At 41.8% G+C, this 24,840-nt stretch overlaps 1 long non-coding RNA gene across 1 annotated transcript in view; it reads right to left on the reverse strand.

Annotated features, from left to right (window-relative positions):
* The window catches only part of LOC122434616, a 369,037-nt gene extending 344,458 nt beyond the window's left edge, over window positions 1-24,579 (reverse strand). The window contains exon 1 of the long non-coding RNA XR_006267431.1: window positions 24,474-24,579. This is a non-coding gene — a long non-coding RNA (uncharacterized LOC122434616). The remainder of the gene's footprint in view (window positions 1-24,473) is intronic.
* Between the last annotated feature and the right edge of the window lie 261 nt (window positions 24,580-24,840).

Raw genomic sequence — 24,840 nt, forward strand, 5'->3', positions numbered from 1 at the left:
ACCCAGCCACAGAGGCAAGTGTCACAAAGGCTGATGTCATAGAGGATGGGGAGGGGTCAAGGAATTCTTTACTTTGTACCTCTGGCCTTTTTTGAAGGAAAAAGCCTTTCAAATCTCCCTCTTTATCCACTGTTAACTCAAGTCACCAGGCATTGACCAAGTACTCACAGGCATTATGGTAGACAAAACGATTAACAAGAAGAAGTCTCTGCCCTCAAAGAGCTTCAAGTCTAGAGAGGAAGACATGTACATGAAGGACTTCGGAGAGCAAGAGTGGCATAAAATACTGGATGAATATGGAGGAGGCAATGCCAGTGATTAAACCTTGTTTTGTGACAGTGCACCAGGCCAACAGACTGGTACCATTTTATTTCAGAACAATGTTGAAACTCATCCTGTCTCCTCCAATAAAAAGTCCCCAGCTTGACTGACTCTTTCATGGAAACAAGGTACTCTGCCAGGATGAACAGAGAAAGCAGGAACTCAGGGTGGGAGAAAGGAGGAAAAACAGGACATGGGTGACAGGACGTGACCTATCAAAATGGGAGTGTTCACTTCTCACTTTTTATCCCAGAAGCACTGCTTAGAAATGTGAGTAGAATTGAAAGGGATCTGAGACGTCTTCTCACTCAACCACCATGTAATGCTTGAGTTCCCTTCATAATATCCTCACCAAACAGATGCCTCCAAGAGAGATAGCAAGAAGCTTTAGGGGGAAAATGGCATTTCAATTAGATTTTCAGAACATTGTTTTCTTTAAAAAAAAAAAAAAATTATTTTAGATTGGAGTATAGTTGATTATGGAGAAGGCAATGGCATCCCACTCCAGTACTCTTGCCTGGAAAATCCCATGGATGGAGGAGCCTGGTAGGCTGCAGTCCATGGGGTCGCTAAGAGTTGGACACGACTGAGCGACCTCACTTTCCCTTTTCACTTTCATGCATTGGAGAAGGAAATGGCAACCCACTCCAGTGTTCTTGTCTGGAGAATCCCAGGGATGGGGGAGCCTGGTGGGCTGCCGTCTATGGGGTCGCACAGAGTCGGACATGACTGAAGCAACTTAGCAGCAGCAGCAGCACCGTTGATTAACAATGTTGTGTTAGTTTCAGATGTACAGCAAAGTGATTCAGTTATGCATGTATCTATTCTTTTTCTAGTTCCTTTCCCATTTAGGTTATTATAGAATATTGAGAACATTGAATCTTGATGCTTGGAAATAAAAAGGAAGTGTAAGGAAATGACAAAATTCTAAAAGTTCTGGGAAACTATAGGGCTTTTGCAAAGGATAAATGCTACAGGCTGGATGAAGTATTAAAGAATACAAGGAATAGACTTGTAGACATAGAAGGGGAAGGGGAGGGTGGGATGATTTGCGAGAATAGCACTGACATATATACCCTACCATGTACCCTACCTACTATTTTACAAAATAGATAGCTGCTGTATAACACAGGGAGCTCAACTCGGTGCTCTGTGATGACCTAGAGGGGTGGGGTGGGGGGCGGTGGCAAGAGGCTCAAGAGGGGGGGGATATTTGTGTATATATATATGGCTGGTCCACATTGTTGTGCAAAAGAAACTAAGACAACATTGTAAAGTAAGTATACTTCAATTTTTTTAAAAAAGAATACAAAGGAGGGACTTCCATGGCAGTCCAGTGGTAGGACTCTGAGCTCCCAATGCAGGAAGCACAGGTTCAATCTCTGGTCAGGGAACTAAGATCTCTCATGCCACCTGGGCATGGCCAAAAATAAATAATATTTTTAGTTAAAAAACAAAATGAACACAAGGAAGGTATGAAGAATGAAAATGAAAATCCTGGTAGAATTCAGAGAGATTTTTTTTTTTTAATTGAAGTATATTTGATATACAGTATTGTGTAAGTTACAGGTGTAAATCAGGGATTTTTGACTACCATGCCCAGGATTCTGAACTGATTTAATAGGTACTAGAGAAGAACTGGGACTTCCCTGGTGGCTCAAATGGTAAGGAATTTGCTTTTAATTCAGGAGACCCGAATTCACTGAGTCGGAAAGATTTCCTGGAGGAGGGAATGGCTACCCACTCCAGTATTCTAGCCTGGAGAATTCCAAGGAAAGAGGAGCCTTGAAGGCTACAGTCCATAGGGTCGCAAAGAGTCTGACATGACTGAGTGACTAACACAAGGACATTTAAGGGAGCAACTAAAGATTTCAGAGCATGGAGAAGACATGATTAAAAGTGGATTTAGGGAGGAAAAAGTGGGTTTAGAGAGGTTAATTTGGTGGTCCAGTGGAGAATAGACCATAGAAGAGAGAGACCAGAGACAGAAAGATTGGTTAGGAGGCATGTGCAAGGAACCCAGGAAAAAGGTTATCAGCTCTGGTGATGGTAAAAAAGTATGGATAGAAATAGGGCAGAATTTCATAATTCTTCTCGAAGGAGGACTTGGTGACAGATGATGTGTGTCTGTATGTGTGGTCAGCATTTAAAAATTTCCAAAGAGCTGGAGCATTTATGATTTTCTTGATCCTTGTAACACAACCCCATGGAGTAGGTAAGACAGGCTTATTTTTCCCCATTTTCTAGATAAGGAAAGGCAACCAGGTGTTTCAACTTAGGAGAGGAGGGTGTCATATTGAATAAAGTCAGTCACAGGATCAGGGCATGTGCCTGAAGGGTTCCCCTTTTCTTTCCACTCAAAAGTCTACACTTCAACTCCAGGTTTTATGCAACTTCCTGCCATAAAGGAAATTCCTCTCTGCTATGGTAAATGATCTTTTTCTGTTTTTCCTTTTAAAATATTTGCTCATTTGCTGAGTATCAATTGTTCACGACAGACCAACCGACTTTCATTAGCTTGTTTCCTTATCTTAAAAAGAGCTCCAGCCAAGGTAATCCATTCCCCGTAGCACTTTCATCTCACCCGAGCCCTATTGCTCTCCAGATGAAATACACCAGAGACGACCATCATTCACTCACTCAGCCTTTCCACAACCTAACATCCACCCGGACAATGTGGTAAGGGCAGCCCATACTAATATCAGAATAAACAGTACCTCTGTTTTCAACTATTGATCTGAGGATTTCTGCTAGAAATAAAGTGAAAACCTAAGGGGAAAAAAAAGTCCATCTGGGGCTATTAAATTTGCTTCCAAATGAAAAACAACAGGATGACTCATCAGCAAACCTGGCCCGGCCCTGAAAACAGACGTCAATGGAGACAGAGGGACCTCAGATCAGCTCCAAACAGAAGACAGAACGGCCCCTGGACGAGGAGCACAATGAAGGACAGAGCAAGTAAAAGCACTCTCAGCCATGTAGCAAGAGACCTTCAAGGACATTCCAAAGACCACATTGTGGGAAGGGACCCAAGATTAGAAACTGCATGGTTCCATCCACAGCAACATGGATGATGGATCAGGCCACTAATTCAGTACTTTTTCACCTGTGAGCAGTAAGCTTTTGGCCTCCTGATGTCTTAAAGGAGTCACTCAGCTCTGTGCCATTTATAACTCTTCCTTAGAACCAAACACTATTCCTGCCTCTATCTTTATGCTTCAGCAATGTTCCAAGAGAGAGATTTATAGAATATTAGGTGCTGCTTGAAAAATTTGGGACTAAAAACATCAACCACCCAGAAATAAGGACTCTTTCTATAAAGTGCAGCCATGGGACACGCTGTGCTTCATGCATCCAATGCCTGAGTGGTCCAGTGCTATGAAGGAGGAGGCAGAGAATCACATCCCAGTCTTGGCTACCAAAGCTATGGTTTTTACCAGTAGTCATGAATGGATGTGATAGTTGGACCACAAAGAAGACTGAGGGCCGAAGAACTGATGCTTTTGAACTGTGGTGCTGGAGAAGACTCTTGAGAGTCCCTTGAACAGCAAGGAGATAAAGCAGTCCATCCTAAAGGAAATCAGTCCTGAATATTCATGGGAAGGATTAATGCTGAAGTTGAAGCTCCAACACTTTGGCCACCTGATGCAAAGAGTGGACTCATTGGAAAAGACCCTGATGCTGGGAAACATTGAAGGCAGGAGGAGCAGGGGATGACAGAGAATGAGATGGTTGGATGGCATCACCAATTCAATGGGCATGAGTTTGAGCAAGCTCTGGGATATAGTGAAGGACAGGGAGGCCTGGTGTGCTGCAGTCTATGGGGTCGCAAAGAGTCAGACACGACCTAGCAACTGAACAGCAACAACCTGGCTACCAACCCACAATAAGAACACTGTTAGCTTTCCTTAGTAATCCGAATACAGACACACACCCAATGCAAATGTTCTAGGCCGGGTTCCTGGGCCCTGCCCACCTCCAGACCAGAATCCTGATGAAGTGGTAAATCGAGGCTGTGAGGTAATAAGATTGTGCGTTTCAAAACCACCCAGGCATTTCACTATGATTCTTAATTCAGTTGTACTCCTGAGCTCACCAGAAAGAGCTCCTCTTGTGAGAAGCAATATGATAGGGTAAAAAGATCACCAAAGTAAAGACTGCACTCTAAGTAGGACTCCATATCTATCCTAAAGCAACTCACTTAACTCTCTGACCCTCGGTGCCTCGTCCATAAAAGAGAGATTTTTTTTCCTACCTATTTTCTAGTTAACTGTGGTATAGAACAGTTTACAAACTTTCATTGAGCAGTAGAATCTTTCTTCCCCCCAAACAAGATACTAGTTGAAACCTTGATACCAGAAAAACAGGTACAAGAGGGGCTGCTCTGGTGGAAGCAGCCATGGAGGGCCTGGGAGCACAGCTGCTGTGTCTCCACAGCCCCTCACAGCCCCAAGGAAAGTGGTTTGAAAACCACTTGACCCAGCAGACAGAACCCCCGAGGTAAGAGTCAGGAAACAGAATCTCTACTCTCAATTTACCAAAAGCCAGTTGAAATCCCAGTAGTAAAGCCGGATCTCATCAGGTTAAGGCTTTGATACCTGGGGAAATCCTTCCCCACACCTCCCTCCAAAGGGTGATATTCAGAACTTCAGTCAGTAATTCACATCTCAGTGTGAATAGAGGACATCAAAGAAAGACTTCTGTTTGCTTTCGAAGAATATCTACCTCCTGTTTTCACTGATTCCCAAAGGTAATGCATGCTTGCTATAAAAACATAAACAAAGAAAATAGAAAATTACCCCTACAAACCCCACCCATACCTGCCACCAGAGAAATAACTGATGGCTTTTGCTCAGCATCCTTCCAGACTTCCGCTAGTATAGACACATACATGAGTGTGTATATACACATCCTTTTAATCCCCACAAAAGGGTATTCTACAATTTGCTCTCATCATCAAATGATATACCACCAAAGTCTATGAACATACATAGAGAGATCTGTCTTTAAAGAGCTGCTAAGCTTCTGGTTGCAACTTGAGTAAATTATAGAATCCCTTATTGATGGAGCTTTAGTGTTTCTACCTTGATTGCTCTTGCAAACACGGCTGAAATACAGATCTTTTCAACCTATCTCTTGATTATAACCATCAACACCAAAGCCACAAAGAACAAGGAAGCCTCAGTCAGTTTTGTTTTGTTTTTTTAAGCACACTGCTTAGAAATCCAGACGTGGTTCTCCCATGACACCCAAAAGTTTCCATTTGTCATCCCATTTCTATGGCATCCCACTGAGGACAGTCTAAGCCATCACAGCAGCCAGCACAAAAGTCAAGAACTCCTGCCTCAGTATAAGAATGCAGGGATACTTGTTTACAACCAAGAAGGATGTTGGGCTGAGAAAAAAAAATCCCATCCCAGCCTCTTTGGAACACAAGAGGAAACCAAATGACCTGCTGAGAATAACTATTCCTCAGGCCTGAAGTCCATCTATCAACCCACCTACGACACAACCAGACCTTTCAATGACGTTGACTTTCTGACCCTCTGGCCTCCCACTCGTCGGTAGGAAGTAGTGCGTAACTGGTCTGGAAATTTCTTCAGGGTGAAAAAGTAAAACAGCCATAAACCTCACCTTAATTAGTCACTGATTACACTAACCAGGCGCATTCACTTTAGAGCTTCCCAGTTGATGGCTTTTCACTCCATTTCCTTTTCAAAACCCGTCCTGTTGAACATGAAATTCAGCATGGGCCAAGATTTCTCAGTGACTGACGTCAATACCAATTTGGAAGCAAAACTAAAGAAACACAGCTCCTGTGCCAGCATGGAGGATTGAGAAAAATCAACTTTCTGTCTTTCCCAGAGAATGATCTGGTTGGACATTTCTTGAATTCTTACCAAAATGTGTTATTATCCATTTCTAACATACATTGCTACAAAACACTTTGGGTTTGATGAACTTCTTGCAGTTCAGCTTTGGGGTAAGCATGGTCTCACTGACCGGTCAATAAGCATCTAAGTGCCTAATGTGAGAAAGATGGCTGCTGGGTATGGAGGAGGTTCTCATGACCAATCAAACAGGATCCCTGTCCTCAGGGGGCATAGATTTCAGTATATTTCAGTATGTGCATAAGACCTGCACACATCATTAACACAAAACTGAGGAAGAAGTACATTTTGTGCCATTTAGGAGAAATAAAGAGAGAGGAGCAAAACACTTCAGGTTACAATCAAATCAAGAAAGAGTTTCATAAGAGAAGGCATTTGAGATGGTCTTTCAACAATGAGCAGGATTTAAACTAGGGTAGGGGATGCCTGAAACTGAAATGCCTTCAGGAGCCCCATTTATACTCATATCCGAGTATAAATGGGCCGTGTGTGTATGCTCAGTTGTTTACTAGTGTCCAGTTCTTTGCAACCCCACAGACTGTAGCCCATAGGGCTCCTCTGTCTATGGGATTCTCCAGGCAAGAATACTGGTGTGGGTTACCACTTCCTCCTCCAGGGGATCTTCCCCACCCAGGGATTGAACCCACGTCTCCTGCATCTCCTGCTTTGGCGGGTGGATTCTTTACCACTGAGCCACCTGGTGTTACTGTTGTGCAGTCTACCAGTCATGTTCAACTCTTTGCAACCCCATTCCTGGTGGCTTGGATGGTAAAGGGCAACCTGAGAAGCCTATAAATGGGCTAGGGTTAAGAAAAAATAGCAAGTGATGGAATCTGTGCTGAATGAACCAGATATGCCCCCATTTAAAAGAAGGTAACAGATAAAGAAGATGGGGTACATATATACAATGGAATATTACTCAGTCATAAAAGAGAATAACAATGCCATTTGCAGCAAAATGGATGGACCTAGAGATTATCATACTCAGTGAAGTAAAAAAAAAATACATCACTTATGGAATCTAAAAAACTGATACAAATGAATTTATGCACAAAACAAACAGACTCACAGACAGAGGGAACAAACTTATCTTTTTTTTTTTTTTTCTAGAGGAAAGCAGGGGATAATTAGGAGTTTGGTATTCTTTTTTTTTTTTTTTTTTTTAGGAGTTTGGTATTGACATGTCCACACTACTATATACAAAATAGATAACAAGGACCTACTGTAAAGCACAGAGAACTACACTCAGTATCTTGTAATAAACTATAATGGAAAAGAATCTGAAAAAGCATCATATATATATATACATACACACATATACTTATATATGTATACAGAGGGCTTCCCTGGTAGCTCAGTGGTAAAGAATCTGCCTGCAATGCAGGAGATCCAGGTTCAATCCCTGGGTCAGGAAGATCCCCTGGAAGAGGGCATGGCAAGCCACTCCAGTATTCTTGCCTGGAGAATCCCACAGACAGAGCCTGGTTGGTTACAGTTCATAGCATCACCAAGAGTTGGACACGACTTAAGCAATGGAGCACAGCACACGGCATATATATAGAACTGTAGATACCTGAAACTAACACAACTTTGTAAATCAACTTCACTTCAAAAAAAGTTGGTAAAAATATAGTAAAATAAAAAATAAAAGCAAGTAACAAACACCTTGCAGACCCAACAAAACATACTGGCAGGCAGATGTTGGCAGACATGGGCAGACTTTGTTGCCAGTCTGCAACAAAGGCAGAAGAGAATGGGACATTTCAGGAAGAGGCAATAGTGAAATCTTTGAAAAAGAGGTTGAAAAAGAGTAGGCTATGTGTAAGGAAAAGTAACTGAGCAGGAATTCCCTGGTAGTCCAGTGGTTTGGACTTGGCGCTTTCACTGCCATAGCTAGAAAGTTGCCCAGTCGTGTCAGACTCTTTGTGACCCCATGGACTTTACAGTCCATGGAATTCTCCAGGCCAGAATGCTGGAGTGGGTAGCCTTTCCCTCCTTCAGGGATCTTCACAACCCAGGGATCGAACCCAGGTCTCCCGAATTGCAGGCGATTCTTTACCAGCTGAGCCACAAGGGAAGCCATAGCTACAGCACCCTGAAAAGTGGGGGAAGGTGGGTGGAGCTATAGAAAGGCTTGGGAGAAAGAAAAACAAGAAGATGGGAGAAAACATTAATTTAAGTACTAGCAGTCTCACCTATATTGTCTCATGTACTCTCTGCAACTGCCTTTGAAAAGGAGGTAATATCAGTCTTGCTACAAAGGAAAAAAAACAAACAAACTCAGATACAAAGAGGTATGTTAAGTTGCCCAAACCCTTGCAGCTAAGAGTGGTAGATGTGGGGAACAAGCCCAAACTTGCCGATTTCTAGAACTTCTTTCCATTATGTCACACTCCGTGGTGAGTTGAAATAGATGTGACAAGTTCAGGCCAAATTGTGAAGGTCGTTGAATGGCTACAAATTGGTTCAATCGAAAATGGACTTGTATCAAATGAGATAGAAGGTTCAAAATATTAGGCTATACACACATTCCACAAGTTATGAATATGGAACTTTTAAAAATTTCACACAAAAGAAATGCTGCTTTTCCAGTATCTCTCTCTCTCCCTTCTGCTTTTTCTAATTCCCTTTCCCCAACCCTAAAGAAATCAAGCAGCGCTGGGTTAACAATAAACAGATTCTGGCATCAAACAACTTGCATGTGAATGAATCCTGGCTCTGCTACTACACAGCACATTATTGAACCCCCCTGTTCCTCAATGTCCTCATCCAGAAAATGGGGACAATGATAGCATCTACCCCACAGCATTATCACGCAGTGCTTGGCACAGAATAAGTGTTCAATAAATGTTAGATTTTCATTTCATTTGAGCCAAAAATCCAACCCAGTCCCACCTAATGAGAATAAGAGGAGTCTTAGTGATAGTCTCAAAGTGAGAAAACAAAAAGCCACAAATTCAGATATGAAGTTAGAAAACTGTGGCAAAAAGACTATTAGTTATTTCCCAATAGCCTTTCTCCCCTTCTTTAATAAAGAGAACCTCAACTTTCAGCTGAGCACAGTCAACACAGAAAATACTACCTGCCTAGCATCCCTCGCAGTGAAGGTGAAGCCATGCATCTAAGATCAGAGAGTGAGATATAAGCAAAACATTTCATGGAACCTCTGGGAAGTCTCCTTAAGACAGAGAGGGAACACCCTTTCCCCTGTCCTCCATTCTGCTGCCTGGAAAATAAACGTAATTGCTAGAGCTCTAGCAGCCAACTTGGACTCTAGTGGTAGAGCCTCCAGGATAATTTCACAGGGCAATACTTTAACAATTGGTTTATATCTAGTGTGAGCTTCACCCTCTGTAGAAATATAAATATTTTAAGATTTTTCAATTCATAGTACAAATGACTTCATAGGATCCTTTCGTGGTAAAAATATTATAAGATATAAACAGTATCAGGATATTGGACTCATCAACTTGTTCCCTTCACTTATCATAATCTATGAGTATCCATCTTCTCCACTAGAATATAAGCTTCATATTATTTAATAAAAATTTATATAGTACTTAATATGGACCAGGAACTCATCTGATGTGCATAACAACCCTGTAAGGGATGTACTATAATTAGGCTCATTTTATAGATGTAGAAACTAGGGCACAGTGAGTTTAAGTGACTTGTCTACTATCAAAGCAGCTGTAAAGTAGCAGTGCCAGGGTTCATGCCCAGGCAGTCTGACTGCCTGTGTGTGCTCTGAACTGCTACGCTATGCAGTTGCTCTGTGAAAATTGTGATCTTGTGTTGTTCGCCCCTTGTATTCTCAATGCCTAATACAATGCCTGACAAAAAATAAAGGCTCAGTAAATATGCCTTGAATGAACAAAGGAAAGAATGACTTAGAGAAAAGTACCAAGAGCAGGAAAAGTAGAGGGCACTGAATTTCATTTCACGTACTTCACAATCTGGGTTTTAACCAAGAACAAGGGTTCGGGCAAATAACAAAGTTTCCCTGATAAAAACACCGTATCCACTTGGCTTGCTAAGTCTCAAACTGGAGAGTCATCAGAGGTGCTACAGGATTCTACTAGCACTTCTCTTTGGGGACAATAGGAGAACCTTCTTGTTCCCAAAGGATTAATTTTAAGAGGTAAAGTCAGAGTTTACAAGAGCCATAGCTAAACCATGAATGCAAAGACACTTCCAAGCTGTTTCACCTCTCTCACTTTGGGCAAGAAAACAGAAAATTTTCATCCAGAACCAGTGCAGTGACAATCACAAACTTAGCAGAGTAAAAGCAATTTCTAATCCCCAGAGCTGAGCAAGGGGAAGAGGGGCCTAATGTCATCTTAGCTGCCAAACTGACCTTGAAGGAGCCAGTGACCTTCAATTTCCAGTTTTAATAGAAAGATTCAAATACTCTTAGGAAGAAGAAGAGAGAATTTTCTTTGTCAAAGAGCAAAAAGAAACCGTCTTACCTTCAGGGTTCAGAGTATATTAAAATTCTCAAATAATCACACTGTTTTCCAAGGACACATTCACAACTTTTATAGACACTCCAACAGTGCTTTTAAACCTCTTATGCACTTAGGGCTCTCCTAATGGTCTAAGTGACCTCAGGTCTGAGGCTGAAAGAGTCCTTTTTCCATAATGTTAATAGCTTCTCCCTAATAAAGCATTTTTCCCTGCATTGGCAGATAAGAAAGCTCTCTCAACACTCCCATGAATTTTGGCCACTTTATTCCCTCTCAGCCTAGGAGGAGTTTATACAACTGTTAAAAGTAACATGCCTCCTCAAATTTCATGTATGAACAACGAGCACTAGGTAAAGATACTGATTACACAAACCACACGTCAGAAACCTTTATGGTGATAGGAAGAATCACTGGGCTTCCCTGGTAGCTCCGGCACCTTCCTTGCATTATCTTCACATGAACACATGACTTCCACAATATGTGGTTCCTGCTGCAAAACGGCTTCAGTACCAGAAACAAAGAGAATCCAGAACTCAGCAGGACTCTCCTGGAGTTAAAATTGGTGGTAATCCTACCTGAGAGGTCAGCAAAGGACAACTACACAATCTCAAAAGGACCAAAAAAAAAAAGCTTAATAGCTCTGTGAAACACAGCATTCTCTGTCACAAATAGGAGCTCTAACAAATGTTCTTCCGTTGACAAACTGTGAACGTGCTTACTTTTCTAATGGTTGTCTATACATTCTGTAACAGTTTGGACTTCAAACATTCCATTCCATTGTCTCCGTTTAAGTCCACTGAAATTTGTCAGACCATGTGTACTGACTTGCAATCGGAAAATATGGTCACCATGCTGACGGCGAGTTTGAACTGTGTTTGGCAGCTGTTACATAAGCTCAAAAGGAAGATGAGAGTAGAATAAAAACATACCACAAGCTTGCCACTGAGGAGGGGATACAATTCAGAAGGAACACAGGTTTGCTCCCATGGCTGCAAATAGGCAAACCACACTCAGCAAAGTGAAGACTCTAGCTAAAGCTTCTCGGTGTAAACCAACCTTCAACAAGAAAAAAATGACATCTACCTTACTCAGCAGGAAGGGAAGCTTGTGAGGTGGTCTGCTTCAGGCTTTGTGACCTCAGGTATTTCTCCTTTGTCAGGTCCCTAATTCTGCTTCAGCATGGCCCTGGCACAAGGTTCATCAAGAAGGGGATGTCTCAGTATTCAAAGGGAAAGACAAATCATTTGGAAACACACCATGTTGATATATAGCAGAGCTTAACCATTTCTTCATATGAAGCATCTGTAGAACAAACCAGTCTGCTTTTCCATCAAAAGGTGAAAAACTACTTTGTGTCAGTAAATTTTTCACAGACCTAAAACAACTGGCAAAATATGAGATGTATAGCAAGATGGCCATGAACTGAAAGCAAACCCACACAAGTTTTATCAATAATAACAGAGGTGAGAGAGAAAAGAAGGGGAAAATACAATAGAAGCCAGAAGAGGCAAGAAAAAAAAAGTAAGTCCTAGGCAAAAAGGAAATTCTGCAAACTTAAATAATAAATGGAAATTAAAATTTCAGAGGATTGCTGATCCATAGTCAAAAACTGTATTCTACCTTTGAAATCTGAGTGATAAAGTACAGATAAAAAGAAAAAAAAAAACTCAATGGAGCTTTTAATAAAAGTAAGTAAATATGACAACGGTTTTCATGATCATCCATATACCTTCCTATAGCTCTTTTTTTTTTTCTTATAGCTCTTCATTTCATTTCTTAGTTCACCAAGGAAAATAATCGCCAACCTACCCACAAGATCTAGCCCAGATTCTTGTTCCTGGCACTGTGTCCCATAAAGTGGATGATGCTGTGTCCTCAATAGGTGATATTCAAGACACACCTTAGGTTTTTCTGGAGGGATCCATGAGACAACTGAGAGAGATGACAACAATTTCTGCCACACTTTGAAATACCCTCTCTTTCCAGTTGAACTTGTTTACCAATTGTGAAGTCTCCACACTGGTCTCTCGATTTTTGACTATTGAAATTACTCCCAATGATGGTCATTTTGAACAAATTACTCAAGTCCAAAACAACAAAAATATTGTATATACACATCTCACACTTCAATTAAATGATCCAGCTTGGTGACAGAAAGTTTAACTCACTGAAAACTGGGGCTCTACAAGGCTTTTGATTCCTAAGTTATAATGGACACTCCATCTTACAAACCAAACAGTGGTCATGGCAACCTTGAAGTTCTAGAATGTTCTATCTCTGACATTATGGTGGTGGTTTAGTTGCTAAATCTTGTCCAACTCTTGCGACCCCATGGACTGTAGCCTGCCAGGCTCCTCTGTCCATGGGATTCTCCATACAAGAATACTGGAGTGGGTTGCCATTTCCTTCTCCAGGGGATCTCCCAACCAAGGGATTGAACCCAGGTCTCCTGCATTGCAGGTAGATTCTTTACTAACTGAGCTATGAGGGAAGCCTGACATCGTTATAGCTAATTATTATCCATAGACTAATATACATTCAGGAGGGTTTGCGCATCTGTCAATTCATGGTCCAGGATGCTAAGATTGGCCCATTACACAAACTACTTTATTTTTCAGTTACATAAATCAATTAAATGTAACCACATGGGGAATTCCCTGGTGACCCAGTAGCTAGGACACCATGCTTCCACTGAAGGTGCAGGGGTTCGATCCCTGGCCTAAGGACTAAGATCCCAAAAGTGACATGGCAAAAAAAAAGAAAAAAATGACCCCAAGTGGTGATGATTTCTAAATAGTGCTCCCTAATTAAGAATGGCCATTTCAAGGACAGAAAAAAGTGAATGATCTTTCTAAAGCCTTCTAAGGAGTTCTGCCACACCAATCCCTGACTGTCCCTTCTCAGCATCTTTGACAGCCCTCACCAGAGTGGTAACAGTGGAACAAGCATGAACTCAAACATCAGATGAATCCAGCTCCAAATTTCAATTCTGGCCCTTTTTACTCATGTGATCTAATCCAGTCTCTCAACCTCTTTGAGACTCAATGTTTCTCATCTATAAAATGAAGATAATAAAGCTATAGTATAGGGTTTTAGGAGAAACATAGATATCATGTATATATAAAGCACATGCCACACTATGCCTGGCAAAGAGTCACAACCGGTGGCCACTCCAGAAATTCTCCAAAGGAGAGGTTCAGGGTAACATTCTAGTTGGAGGGGGTAGGAGAGGTATATTGATTTGAAGCTGAGATCATATGCTGGGTTTGCATTGATTGGATTTTTACTTAACATAGCTTGGGATAGCACAGAAACTAAAACCCCCGACAACCAAGGCAACTCCCTGCCCCTGCCACTCACACACTCATAAAGGCACTTCTCTTCAACACCCACACCATCACGAAGGTCAGAAATTCAACATCTTCCAAAGCCAGGGTCCCTTTAGGAACTAACATCAGTGCAATCTACTTTAATCCTGACAGTTCCGCCTTCTTTGAATACAAAATCCAGAAAGGTTTTCTTGCTTTTACCCAGCTGGAGTCAACCCAGCAAGGCACGTTTCAGAATAAACCAGTCTCGTTGCAATAAAGTAAGAAAGTAGAGGTCTCACAATCACAAGGGCAACATACAGGCTCAGGTCCATAAATTCAAGCTATGTTTCTAATTAGTAGTTCTCTTCAGTTCTCTGAATAAAACATGGAGAAGCTAAACTGGTAATAATTGCAAAAGCCTTTTAAACTTATTATTCACCTGGGCCTATATCTAAGAACCTTGGTAAGAAGTGTTGTACCACCATACCAGACTCAATGTGGAAATTCCACAAGGTTTTGGCTTCCTTGGCTACTACCAACTGGCAGAACACGGAAGACCATCCTTGAACATTCAGATAATAATTTCATTTCATTTCAAAGCTAGATCCAAGCTTTGCTAATCCTATACATTACCCCATTTAATGAACACTTACTAAGCAGTGTAGTAGTTGTTAGTTCATTCAGTCGTGTCTGACTCTTTGTGACCCCATGGACTGTAGCCTGCCAGGCTCCTCTGTCCATGGGATTCTCCAGGCAAGAATCTAACGTGGGATGCCATTTCCTTCTCCAGGGGATCTTCCTGACCCAGGGATCGAACCCAGGTCTCCTGCATTGCAGGTAGACTCTTTACCTCCTGAGCCATCAGGGAAGCCCAGTGTAGTATTGGGTTGGCCAAAAATTCGTTCAAGTTTTTCTGTAAGAGGTAACAGAAAGACCTGAATGAACTTTTGGCCAAGCTAATATAATGAACATGGTGTCTGGAGTCCAGATTTTAATAGCAGATACCATTTATTGAGCTATTATTGTGTGACAGATGCCATGCTGATGTGTTTTATATGTGTATGTTGACATCTCGTATCAATAATATAAAGTGATTGCTATTGTTCATAGATTATAATACTGAGGCTGCCCCAAATCACACAGCTATGTTTCCTGTGCTCCGCAAACCCAAATTTCTGACTCCAAGATACACATTCTTCACAATTCTCATGTTGATCCCTATGACTGCTCATCCCACCATCCACCCCCAGAGCAAATGATCATTCACTAGAAGATATGATGATACTTTTTTATCCTTGTCTTAAGGTAGCTCCGAAATTAGAAATTTCTCACCACTACTCACAAAAATACGGTGGTATCTTGGTTCATCTGAAAAGTACTTTTTTCATTCCTTTGTTTTAAATGGGGACACCAGGACACACTGATTTCTATTCCCAAGATATCTTGAAATGTTCTTTCCAGATTTAAGAATCAAGGTCCTTTCTTAGCCTCCAATCAAGAAGTATCATTTGTCCTTTTACAGTCTCATAAATTCTGACCTAATAAAGCTGCCCCAAGCTTGAACAGCAGACTATTCTGGAATTATCTATAGACTCCTATAACAGATATGGAGTAAAGGCTGTGCACAAAGGCTATGGCCCCACAGAGGTCTCCAATTTAGGTTTTTCTTCAAACTCTCTGCTCTCATACTCAAAACTATTGAATGAATGAATGAACAAATGAGATTGTCCTATCTATCCAACTTAGAAAAAGAAATTTAGAGAGCAAAGAATTGATTGCCAAATATTTAGAAACTCACAAAAGCACCTAAACCAGGGAGCGGGAGTGGACAAAACAGAGATTAACAAGGTAGGTACTGCACGCAAACAGTTGCCTTGGAATCAGAAGATGCGGGTGTGAATCTTGGCTTTGCCCACTTACTTACTAGTTGAGTAAGTCTTAAGCCCTTGGAGTTGACTTTGCTGCCATCTAGTTCATATTACTGTGGTTCATTTCATTTGGTCATTCATTTAACTAGTAATTCTTGGATGCTGACTATATCCCAGATACTGTACTAGGCAATGAGGCAGAAACAGAGGAATAAAACGAGACCTGGGCTTCTTTCCAAATACAGCCTTTGAAATACATGTATAAATAGAAACAGTATCATGATGACATTTGCTCTTCCTTAATAAAACAGCTCCCACTTATTGAGCACTGTGCTAGGAACTCTTCATAAATTATAACATTCCTTAAAAATTGGCATTATCATATTCATTACACATATGAGATAACTCTAGCTCTGCAAGGTTGAGAAGCTTGCCCAAGGTCACACACCCTATAAGTGGCTGAGCTGGGATTTCAATTCAGGAGAGACTGACTGCAAACCCATGCTTTTCCCACCCTATCACACTGCCCATCTGTGATGTGGCTATTAGCCAGATGGCTGCTTGTTTTGCATCAAGCATACAAGTGTTTTTTACCCTACCCAGCTTCTGAAAAGGACAACAAATCTTTATGAACTCAGTCCTGGCGCAATGCAAGCTGTCTGAATCATCCCTTAAAACTGACGGTTGAAAATGAAGATGACTAAAATAGTCCAGAGCAAAAAAAGGCACATCAGCCTAATCATGGCCTGATAAGATGACCTGCAGCGTTTCCTACCAGTGGAGAGAGAGGCTTGATGGGCATGGTCTCTGGGACTCAGTGTCAGGCCAGTCATGGAATCGAAGGGACAAATGGACTTCCGCTTTTCCTTCAGGGATTATCACGATCATTTAGCATCACTGGTGATGGGGCATTCTGGTCAGGATGTAGCATGAGCAGCAGTTTTCTGGTTCACTTGTGTTGATACAGGTCAGTGGACAAAGAAACCTTAACATTCTTTCTCAACATAAGTCATAGTTGCAACCATAAGGTCCAAATTTAAGCATTAACTCTTCACTCCTCACTGATTCATAGGCAGACTGGGGTAACATTTCTTCTACGGTAACTGTGTAGCAAGCTGGAACCAGAAACTGTGTAAATGATTCAGAGACTGCTCACTGACTCTCAATGCATCACAAAAGGTCAGGACTGAAAGGAAACTTCAAGAGAATCTGATCCAACTCTCACTTTACAGATGAGAAAACTGGAGCTCAGCACAGGGAAGTGACTTCCTCGTGGTCCTGGTCATTGCTTACAACACATTGATAAAGAAGTCAGGGTGGGAAGGATGAGGTAATGGAGGTGAAATGAATTCTTCATCCTTTTCAGTCAAAAACTAACAACAGCAACAACAAAACCCAGAGGCATACACAATTATTTTGCATTACAGATGTAAGCAGCAGAAGAGCTGCAGCTCTGATATGGCCGCAGTCTGCGTGACCTTGAATAAATTCCCTGGGCCTCAGTTTTGCCATCTATAAAATGGGGATAACTGCCATTGCCCAGCCCATTTCCTAAAGTTGTTAGGAAGGACAAACAGGTGAGTAAATGTAGGAAATGGTAAGAGTTCTCAGCCCCAAACAAGGCTGGTTTCTAGCCATTTCTCCTGTTCATTTATATAATACGGTTCCTGGAACAGCCTCCCAAAACCTATATTGGCTTCCTTCCCTAGAATGCCACCCAATATTGTGGTCTATTCTTCCTAGGCTCTGGCTAGAAAAATTTAAATGTGTTAGGGGTAAATGCAATCAGAAAGTATCTGGGGCCTCCCTGGAGGTCCAGTGGTTAAGACTTCACCTTCCAACACAGAGGCTATGGGTTCAATGCCTGGTTGGGCAGCTAAGATTCCACATGCTACGGTGCCAAAAAACCAAAACATAAACAGAACCAATATTGTATCAAATTCAACATAGCCTTTAAAAATGATCCATATCAAAAGAAAAAAAAAATCTAAGGTTCTCTCACCCCTCGAATCCAGGTCTTCTACCTGTTACTAGGTTTTCTCTTTAGGAATTGAGATTCCCTCTTCTAGAAAAGGGAAGAAAAGCCCAAACCTGGTTTCCTGTCCTTTGTCACAGGCACGGAGCAGGGTGTCGATCAATGTCGGAGGACTCATAGCCTTCACTCTAAAGAGTTTTAATTACAAGTTGGCAGAGCGTCAGATGCTGGCAGGGCTCAGAACAGTCATCCAGGAATTTGCTGGGGTGCTAACAGGAGAAAAACATCATCTATGCTCCTCTGTCCAGTATTTATTATTCATGAGTCTGAAAGGAACTATGATCTACCATTCTAATCTCTGGAGACATGCGAAGGTATACACACAGGCAAACACACACCGCATAAGCACACAGGCAGGCGCCCTCCCTGGCTGTGTGAAAAAATGGTTTCTAGCCCTATGAGAGGTTTTTTGCATCAATGGATCAGGTAGTCCCACTAGGCAGAAAATCAGAGTGACAACTTTTAGAGAAATGTACACTTATTCAAATTTTCTTATCTAAATTATCCAAAGCCCTTCCACTCTTGATATGGTTCACTTAAAGATCATTACTCATGTTACTGAGTGGGCTGCAGAGAGATCCTGCCTACACAAGGTACGCTTCTGGGTGTTGGAAAATGACAGGAGTGAGCTACAGTATTGAATGTTCTGAAATTAACTCAAACTTGCCAAGATCTAACAGCACCATAAAAGGGAAGATATTTATCCTGCAGGATATTTATCCTGAAGACAGGAGGAGAAGAGAACAACAAAGGATGAGATAGTTGGATGGCATCACCGACTCAACGGACACAAGTTTGAGTAAGCTCCGCGAGTTGGTGATGAACAGGGAAACCTGCCATGCCGCAGTCCATGGGGTCACAAAGAGTCAGATACAACTGAGCTGAACTCATTTATCCCGCAGCTGAAGTCAGGGCAGGAGGAAGAAGAGGGCTGGGGGCATTAAGCGATTTACAACTGAAAATGTTCAAATCCACACACAGGCTCAAGGTCTCACAGGATGTTGGTAACAATTGACAATACAGCCATTGGTAGCTGTGTTTAATATAAACCAAGAATGCAAAATTAAAAGAGTTTACTAAAAAAAAAAAAGTGTGAATTTCTCCCAACTTCATTATTTTATTTGGCACATAAAGCCTATTTGCCATGTGTCATTTATAACTAAGATCAAACAAGCATTATTTTGAAAGAAACAGAAGAAATATCGCCTGAACATGGAGGTAGAAATGATTATTTTTTAAAAGGGAAGCAAAACTCAATTAAAAGCTTCTTGTACCTTATAACACCCCCCATAGAAGTGACTAAGGTCTTAATTAGCTTTCCTCCTTATCTCTGGGAAAACAGGCCCACAAAGTTTTCTGTGTCAGTTCCATTAAGGCATTCAAAAAATGTGTGCTCACCCACATGGAAGAAGTGTAAGCTCATTTCCATCCTATTTGAGACTTATTGCCAGCAATGTGTGGACGCTTGTACGTTTTGACTAATAATTATGGAAAGTTATGAGAGATGCTGTTAGGAAAATTGGTGCCATTAGATTAGGAAGGAATACTCTTCCACTATGTCTGTAGGCAAGGTCTAATATCAAAATAAGCATGATTTACAAAATGAATTTCAAGTCATTTTAATGGAAATTATTCTCTAAATGAGGATCAGGCACTTTCATTCAGAATCAGCTCCATTTTACTCTTAAAAACACAACCAGAAGTTAATTGAAATGTATTTTGAAAATATGCGATGCATAGAATGGCTCTGTTTTTGAAGAAGGGCCCAAATAAAGGTATTTGCAAACATTCTGTATTGCTTCCCATTCTCTCTTAACTGACTCCAACTTTCTGATATTTTGGTGAACACAGAAGTATGGTATTGCTTCAACTCACAAGGCTGTTGCCAATCTTGCCACATTTATTACCAATTTTGCCAGCCAAAATGCACCAGTGTAAAATCTGACTTCATCTAAAATCACAGAGCTCTTAGAGTCATCAAAACGGTATGGTACTGGCACAAAAACAGAAATATAGACCAATGGAACAAGATAGAAAGCCCAGAAATGAACCCATGCACCTATGCGTATCTTTTCACAAAGGAGGCAAGAATATACAATGGGGCAAAGATAGCCTCTTCAATAAGTGGTGCTTGGAAAACTGGACATTCACATGTAAAAGAATGGAGTTAAACACTTCCTAACACCATACACAAAGATAAACTCAAAATGGATTAAAGACCTAAATGTAAGACCAGAAACTGTAAAACTCTTAGAGGAAAACATAGGCAGAACACTCAATAACATAAATCAAAGCAAGATCCTCTATAACCCACCTCCTAGAGTAATGGAAATAAAAACAAAAGTAAACAAGTGGGACCTGATTAAACTTAAAAAGCTTTTACACAGCAAAGGAAACTATAAGCAAGGTGAAAAGACAACCCTCAGAATGGGAGAAAATGATAGCAAATGAAACAACTGACAAAGGATTAATTTCCAAAATATACAAGCAACTCATACAACTCAATATCAGAAAAACAAACAACCCAATCAAAAAGTGGGGAAAAGACCTAAACAGACATTTCACCAAAAAAGACAGACAGATGGTTAACAAACACATGAAAAGATGCTCAACATTGCTCATTATTACGGAAATGCAAATCAAAACAACAATGAGATATCAAATCACACCGGTCAGAATGGTCATCAAAAAGTCTACAAACAATAAATGCTGGAGAGGGTGTGGAGAAAAGAGACCCTTCTTGCACTGTTGCTGGGAATGTTAATTGATATAGCCACTATGGAAGACAGTAGGGAGATTCCTTAAAAAACTAGGAAAAAAAAAAACTAGAAATAAAACCACCATATGACCCAGCAATCCCACTCCTAGGCATATACCCTGAGGAAAACAAAACTGAAAAAGACATATGTTCTCCAATGTTCATTGCAGCACTGTTTACAATAAATAGAACATGGAAGCAATCTAGATGTTCATCGACAGATGAATGGATAAAGAAGTTGTGGTACATACATACCATGGAATATTTATTACTCAGCCATAAAAAGGAACACATTTGAGTCAGTTCTAATGAGGTGGATGATCACAGAGCCTATTATACACAGTGAAGTCAGAAAGCAAAAGATAAATATCGTATACTAATGCATATATATGGTATCTAGAAAGAAGATACAGAAGAATTTATTTGCAGGACAGCAATGGAGAAACAGACATAGAGAGCAGACTTATGGACACAGGAGAGGGGAGGAGAGGGTGAGATGTATGGAGAGAGTAACATGGAAACTTACAATACCATATGTAAAATAGATAGCCAATGGGAATTTGCTGTATGTCTCAGGGAACTCTGTATCAACCTAGATGGGTGGGATGGGGAGGGAGAAAGGAGGGAGGTTTGAGAAGGAGGGGATATATATATATATATGGTTGATTTATGTTGAGGTTTGACAGAAAACAACAAAACTCTGTAAAGCAACTATCCTTCAATTAAAAACTAAATAAAATTTTTTTTTAAATCACAGAGCTCTTGAGTGGGTCTGGACTCATCATCTGTGCATGCTCAGTCATGCCTGACTCCTGTGACCCCATGGACTATATAACCCGCCAGGTTCCTCTGTCCGTGGGATTCTCTAAAGAATACTGGAGTGGGTTGCCATTTCCTTCTCCAGGGGATCTTCCCGACCCAGGAATCAAACCTGGGTCTCCTACATCGGCATCATCAGAAAGGAGGTCAATTTACCTCAACTCCCGCTGGCTACAAATGCAAAACAGGCTTCCCAGGGGTAGAATATTTGGGTCTAGCCAAGAGATGGCTTTTTATCATGCAAAAGTTTCTCTGTTGTGATTATTATTGCTGTCTTTTTTCCCCAGAGAGAAAGAAGAAAACAGAGATGGGTCAAGCTCCCCACCTGCATTCTATCGGACCTTAATCAGCATGACTCAGTAGTGCAAGTGCTCTGTGCAGGCTTGGAGTGGGTCCCAAGCCATGGTGCCCAGCTGCTTCTCTGGAGCCTGGATCTCGCTTTGCAGCTGCCCCAACCCTGCCCACAGAGGATCTGAACATCGACCACTGCCTCACTTTCAACCCGTGTGGTTGGTAACCCAGGAAGCGATATATCAATTTACTTCTCACAGAATTCAGAGCAGCGCTTTCTACAATGAACTACATGGCAGGCCTGCTTTAACCACCTCCGTCCCACTTAGTAGTTAGTCTTCTTTCATTTTATACAGGTCTCCCTACACACAGATCCCCCTGGAAAACGGAAATGCTACCCACTCCAGTATTCTGGCCTGGAGAATTCCGTGGACTGTATAGTCCATGGGGTCGCAAAGAGTCGGACACAACTGAGCAACTTTTCACTTTCCCTACACACAGCTGCATCAAGGCAGCCCCATAGTTTCAAACTCTACCATTTGACTAATCCTCAGTTCAGTTCAGTAACTCAGTCATGTCCAACTCTTTGCGACCATGGACTGCAGCACACCATGCCTCCCTGTCCATCACCAACTCCCGGAGTCCACCCAAACTAATGTCCATTGAGTCAGTAATGCCATCCAACCATCTCATCCTCTGCCGTCCCCTTCTCCTCCTGCCCTCAATCTTTCCCAGCATCAGGGTCTTTTCAAATGAGTCAGCTCTTCACATCAGGTGGCCAAAGTATTGGAGTTTCAGCTTCAACATCAGTCCTTCCAATGAACACCCAGGACTGATCTCCTTTGGGATGGACTGGTTGGATCTCCTTGCGTTCCAAGAGACACTAATCCTCATACACCCTCAAAGTGCTGTTGTTGTTCAACTGCCAAGTAGTGTCTTACTCTCTGCGACCCCATAGACTGCAGCACACCAGGCTTCCCTAAAGCACTGCTGCCAATAAAGCTAGTGAAGGTGATGGAATTCCAGCTGAGTTATTTAAAATCCTAGAAAATGATGCTGTTAAAGTGCTGCACTTAATATGTCAGCAAACTTGGAAAACCCAGCAGTGGCCACAGGACTGGAAAAGGTCAATCCTCATCCCAATTCCCAAGAAGGGCAGTACTAAAGAATGCTCATATCAGTGGACAACTGCACTTGTCTCCCATGCTAGTAAGGTTATGCTCAAAATCCTCCAAGCTAGGCTTCAGCATCACATGAACAGAGAATTCCCAAATGTTTAAGCTGGGTTTAGAAAAGGCAGAGGAACCAGATATCATATTGCCAACATTCGCTAGATCATGGCGAAAGCAAGGGAATTCCAGAAAAGTATCTACCTCTGTTTCACTGACTACGTTAAAGCCTTCGACTATGTGGATCATAACAAACCCTGAAAGTAATCACTTTCTGAATACAGAGGGGGGAAAAACTGGTTATTCAGTATAATTACTATTATTTGGCATGATAATAACAGTAATAATAGCAGCCATTATCAACTGCTTACATGGTTCAGACAACATACTACACGCTTTATGGACCTTATCTCGTGAAATCCCTACAAAATTCCTGTGAGATCGGTTGCCTTCATTTGACAAATAGGGAAGCTGAGGCTCAGAACGATTAAGTTACTCAAAAATCATAGCAGCTGGTAAGACAGAGAGGTGATTTAAACCTTACTTTGAGGACTTTTCTGGTGGTCTAATGACTAAAGACCCAGGGCTCCCAATGCAGGGACCCAGGTTTGATCCCTGGTTGGGAAACTGGAGCTCACATGCCATAACTAGAGATCCTGCATGCCACACCTGAGACCCAGTGCAGCCAAATAAATACATTTTTTGTAAATCAGTTAATTAATAAATGCTACTTTGTCTGCTTCCCAAATTCACACTCCTGACCTCCAAGTCTATGAGTCTTAACCTAGTCAGCACATTAGTGTGTGCGCGCTCAGTCGCTCAGTCGTGTCCGACTCTTTGCGACCCCATGAACTGTAGTCCACCAGGCCCCTCTGTCCGTGGGGATTCTCCAGGCAAGAATACTGGAGTGGGTTGCCATGCCCTCCTCCAGGGAATCTTCCCAACCCAGGGATCGAACCCAGACCTCCCACATTGCAGGCAGATTCTTAACCGTCTGAGCCACCAGGGAAGCCCCAGCACATTAGAATCACAATCAAATTTGTATCTCTTGATGTGGGACCCAGGCATCAGTAATTTGTTAAAGACTCCCCAGGTGTTTCCATAGAGCCAAAAAATTCCTGAAATCTTAACAAAATTGTATTCCTAAAAATATTTTTGGTACACTTTGGTTACTTATAGGCTGCTGCATTTGAAAAATTCAGTTTCCCACTCATGAGTCGTCTTGGCTACTCACACAAAACACTTCACCAAATGTGTGGAGGTTTCTCCCTACATCAAGCAATTCTCTGCAACCCCAGCTGGAGGTTCTACAATTTAACTCAAATCTGATACCACCTACCAAGTGATAGTGTCAGATTCCACACTTTAAGGGCTCCGTCCCACAAGACGAAACGTCCCCCCAACACACACACCAACACACACTTCAGGCACCGGTTCCAAATCCAGGTTATTACCTGTGCTTCTGATTAGCTGACTATAGATCAGAAGTCCCCACAGCCCCCCTCCTTGGGTTCTTGACCCACAAGACTCAGGAAAACACTTACCTTTAGCAGTTTATTACAGGTTATGATGAAGGATTCAGACGAACATCCAGTGGAAGGGTTACACGGAGGGTACGTGCTCTCGGCAGACCCACACCTCTGCCCAAATGTCCCCGTGTTCGCTGACCCGGAAGTTCTCCAAACCCCATCCTTTTGGGCTTTTATGGAGGCCTCATTATTTAGGCATGCTCGATTAACCACTAACTATTTTTGAAATTCAACCCCCAAAGGCCTCTCCCCTCCACAGAGGTCAGGCGGTGGAGCTGGGGAGGGGGAGAGGGTGGAGGGAGAAGGGGGACTGAAAGCTCCAACCCTCTAATCATGTGATTTGTTTCTCCTGGCAACCAGCGCCCCCCCACCACCATCCTAA

The sequence above is a fragment of the Cervus canadensis genome, chromosome X, assembly GCF_019320065.1.
Source record: "Cervus canadensis isolate Bull #8, Minnesota chromosome X, ASM1932006v1, whole genome shotgun sequence".
NCBI lineage: Eukaryota > Metazoa > Chordata > Mammalia > Artiodactyla > Cervidae > Cervus > Cervus canadensis.